The following is a 5,087-nucleotide window of genomic DNA, read 5'->3' on the forward strand; positions in this document are numbered from 1 at the left end:
AACAGGTAAACAGGTAAGTTTTTTGGGGTATGTAGCCTAGGCCTTTGGCCGTAGGGGTTAATGTCACTGACAGCCGTCTCAGGGGCAACTTGGTTCCCTGCCATGCTTCGGACGCAAGCTTCAGACGAAGAACTGGATGATGTGTTCTCCCAGCGCCTATTTATACTAGAGTCGCACCGGTAGTGACGTCATGGCTGTCGCCGGCCAACGTGTTGTTGGTGTTTTTTGAATGTATGCTTCAGACACGGGTCATGACGAGGCGTTCCCCATAGTGACCCCTAGAGCACGCAGTGTCTCGTTCCCTACTCAGGGAACCATGGTTACATATGTAACCTGAGATATTTTTTTTTTACAATAGTGTTTGTTTACCACAAACTATATTTTGGTCATCCTCGTCATTTTTTGAGCTTTAAAGTGCTGGAAATAGTTCTGTAAAATACTTGAAAGTCATTGAAAAGTGCTTGAATTTTTCTATCAAAAGGTTTTACATTGAATAAAGTAATAACATTCCACTATTTCTGCACAACACCATACTTATAGTTAGCGTAGTCTAGCGTAGCCAGAGCTTCAGACTGACGGCAGAAGGTCTGGGAACATTGGCCACTTTGAATGGCAAGAACCGCCCAAGAAGCCATTTGACTGACAGATAAATCAACCAATCATGTTTTGTTTTGTGCCGCATCCTGTTTAGGGGCGTGGAAATGTCCCCACAATAACAGATCATGTGTAAAACTCTTGGATGTATTTTAAAGATTCTATGCCGCGAACTTTAAATATTTCACATACTTTTGAAAATCCAGTGTTTAGTTGATCCTGATAAGCACTCATTGGTTTGGCGTCAACATGAGGGGGTTTGGCGTCAAGGCATATTTGTTTCCAGGCGGAATGTTAAAGAACGCGACACACATGTCTCCCGGAAATCCTGTATTATTATACCAATCCGATGACGACTTCGAAACTTCCGAAGTGTTTCCAATTATATCTGCCATATGCATCAGACGTTCAGCCAACGGTCCGTGGGCGTGACGTCTGAGGCTGGGACTGTAGTTAGTGTTACTACTTCTGGTTTTCTACGTCAGTGCTGTTTGATCTGATTATAACAGAATTCTGTGCAGAATACGAATGCTTCTCTTATTCATTCTGCGGCGAATTCAAACGCTTCTCACTGAATCTCGCTGCGCTGTGCAGTACAAATGTTGCGAGATCAACACTGGTTTCCGAATAAACCTGTTCTTAGCTCAGACCAGTTCGCTTGCGCTGCTCAATTATTGGTCACAGCTGATGAACGGTCTGCTCTGCGCAGCTCAAACGAGTAGCGCCATTTGTTATGCTTTTGTTTTGTTTGCCGTTTGATGTTTCTCATATGCAGTGCTAGGTTATTAGTGAGAAATAATGAGGTTATAAGAGAGCAACAATACGGCAAGACGTGCATCCAAATGAGAGAAAGAGAGACCGCGAAGCTAGACGTTTCTTCTTATATTAACTAACGTACTCTACGATTAGCACAGTGTATAATAATTTTTTTTAAAACATAGACCCGGCTAGAACAAGCGGAGTGATACAAAATTGTGAAAGGGCGTTCCTGTAGCGATACCAGTACAATAGCTCACGGTTCTCAACTAATCAGAATTGAGAACCAGAACGAACTGTTGTATATATATATATATATCTTGAAATAAAATTACTCCCATTGTGATGAGATTCTGGTCATATTATCTACCCCTACTACCATGATAACAGTTTTGTGCAGTTCAATATCTTCAAAGACCAGAGCTGTGAGTTAAGTTTAGTTAGTCCCACTAGTCGACACAAAATAACTTGACTGAGGTTGAGTGTTGAGTTCAATAGCTGGAGAGTTGCAAGTTATTTTTTAACTATTTGCATTGTCAAATTATTGTGTAGTGACAACGATTTTCCAGAAATAGAAACACGTAGCTGAAGCAACTTAAGTGATCCTCCACTCACAGCATCATCATCATAATCGAGTCTGGAATGGTCAACTGCGTCTGATTCACTGATTCACAGCAGTACAAGTCTGATTCACTGATTCACAGCAGTACAAGTCTGATTCACTGTTTCACAGCAGTACAAGTCTGATTCACTGATTCACAGCCGTACAAGTCTGATTCACTGTTTCACAGCAGTACACGTCTTATTCACTGATTCACAGCAGTACAAGTCTGATTCACTGTTTCACAGCAGTACAAGTCTGATTCACTGATTCACAGCAGTACAAGTCTGATTCACTGATTCACAGCAGTACAAGTCTGATTCACTGGCATAAAGTTGGCTTGTTGTTGGGCATTGAAATTTATGGACCGTCTCTTAGAGTTTAAGAGATTTTATTGTCATTGTACTGCTGTGCAAAACAACTAAATTTTGTTGGTATCCCGCGTTCCCAAATATTCACATAAAACCACATAAGAAATATACATTAAAAAAATTCTGTATAAATTAAAATTTAGAAAGATACTTAAAACAGTACAATAAAAAAGCAACAGACTTTTTTAGAGTGTGTAGAACAATTATAAATATAATTTATCTTAATAAAATATATTATTTGTTTATAGTTACATACGACGTTGGTATACACGTTCCTTAGCATTTGAAGAGAATGACTTGCAGTTATGAAACTAACTGTAAAGTGCTCATCTAGGTGTCAGGTTTGATGCACATTTTTTATATTTATTAAAAAAAACTGTCACATCATATGTAAATATAAGTATTTGTATATACTGTAAGCAAGGTTCATCTGGTTCAATATACAGCAGCCAGAGTGCCTACTAAAAGTAAGAAATACAATCATAACAGCCCAATTTTAACGTCTCTTCATTGGCTACCTGACAGTTTTTGTATTAATTTAAAATTCTGCCTAATTACTTACAAAGCCTTGAACTAGCAGATGCTTTTCTTACTTGACTCCTAAACTACAAAATAGTCTTCCTTGCACACTTCCTAGATTTCTTTTGTCTAAATTTCAGTCTAGACTTTTATATGCATAATACAACAGTGATATGCATTACCAAAAAGTACTTAGGTTTGTCACTACACAAAAATGGTATAAACTGAACAAAATCTAGGATATGATTAATAAGAATATGATATATGCTTTATACCAAATATATAACTGCTTGTATCACCACAAAATGTAAACTATATTATCGTACAGCTCTAATCAGCTAAATGTGTCTAAGACAGGTGTTTTTGGAGCTGGTTGAGCTACAATCTGCAGGACAGTGACTCTCCAGGACCGAACTCTGACACATGTGTTAACTAACCTGTTAACATGGCACAGAGAAAACACACACCACATACGCATTGCAGACAGAGAAAGTGTGAAAGGGTAATGATTAAACTGTAACATGGTTACTGTACTTTTACTATAGTAAAAGCATGGTTAATTTTTGTAAGGGAAAAACATGACTCATGTTCAGTATTAGGATTTTTCTATAAAGATATTGTAGTGATGTACTAATTTTGACATGTAGGCAATTTAGAAAGTATAGTTTTGTTAAATCTTGAGTATTAAAGTCATGAGAGAGATATCAGGGCAAAATAAAGAGACTGAAAAGAAAAATAGAAGTGAAGGTGCAGTTCAGGAGAGAACTTTAAATTATTTTGCATGTCCCCAACCTGAGGATTTAAACCTTTTTTTATGTGAGGTCCATACAAAAAATAGGGCTGTCCATGTTTCAGAATTAGTTGTGGGTGTATGAGTGTGAAATTTCCCGGCCTGAATTTTTTCCCAGTCCGCCCCTCGTGGAAATTAATGGCGCAGACGTGCGGTTTCATTTACTACACATAAACCTACTGAAGCTTGCGGTGTTTTCAGCCTCTGCCGCCTCAATATATGAGTACATGAACACAAAACATAATCTCTAGAACTGCTCTGAGTCACTTCATGAGCATTTTACTTATTTTGAGAAAATTATCGTCATATATCATATACAAAGAGACACCAATGTTTCAGGAGTTTAGTACACAGAATAGGACACATGCTTATTAGATAACTAGTTGATGTATATGCTTTTATTTATTATTATTTTATAATTAACTTTTTTTTTTCAAAACCATTGTTAGATGCAGTGTTTCCTGTAGTTATGCAAAGATTTGGTTTCAAAAACAGTATCAATAAACTATTTCTTATGATTTTAAATCTGCATTGAACTTCAAATCAATCTCAAAGTAAAAGACGGTACTAAAGTCTGATTTTGTGGTGGATGTGTTCAAATTTGATCATCTTAATTCAAGTGATAAAGGATTTTGAAAGTCTGACAGTGTTAAACACTACTCTAAGGTTAACCCTGCATGGTGTAAATATTTGAAAATGATTAACAGTTGCAAATAAACATTTATTAGAAATTTAGAAAAGTAACAAAAAGTAATCAGTTACATTACTTTAATAAAGTAATTGATAAAGTTACACTACTATTACATTTTAAATAGGGTAACTTGTAATCTGTAACCTATTACATTTCCAAAGTAAATTTCCAACACTGTTTATAGATAGCACCATGATAAAAAAGGTAAAACAAGATAATTTTTCTTACCTCATTAGCATATATATTTTTTGTTTTTTTGTTTTAAACAAATACTAATACAAATTTTCAGAAAACAAGACTTAATATCTTTAGTCATTTTGCTTCTCAAGGAGATATTGATTTAAGAATGTTTAGATATATGTAATAGAAAACAAGACAAACATATTAAGAAAATAATTTTGCAGTTAACAACTGTCAGAGCTATTAAATGTAACGAATCAGCTCATGGGGAAATATGAATAATTAATCATAACTAGTTATAATTAATTATGAATATTTAGATCCGCTGTAGATATTTAGCTGACCTCTCAGGGTCAACTGTCTGTCAATTCTAAGAACGTTAATTTTCTGGTTAAGGGAAATAACTTTCTTACTGTACAATTCTACAAAGAGCTTGTAGCATAAATCTGCATGATTAAGTGACTCCAGTTATGAGCAAACAATGAACAATGTCAAGTGTGATATAAGTAAGGCTTTATTAACTATATAAATATTTAAACTAGTCTAACATACTACATAAACACATAAACTGGTCTAACATACACA

Source organism: Sinocyclocheilus grahami, unplaced genomic scaffold (genome assembly GCF_001515645.1).
Source record: "Sinocyclocheilus grahami isolate Dianchi unplaced genomic scaffold, SAMN03320097.WGS_v1.1 scaffold1440.1, whole genome shotgun sequence".
Classification (NCBI taxonomy): Eukaryota; Metazoa; Chordata; class Actinopteri; order Cypriniformes; family Cyprinidae; genus Sinocyclocheilus; species Sinocyclocheilus grahami.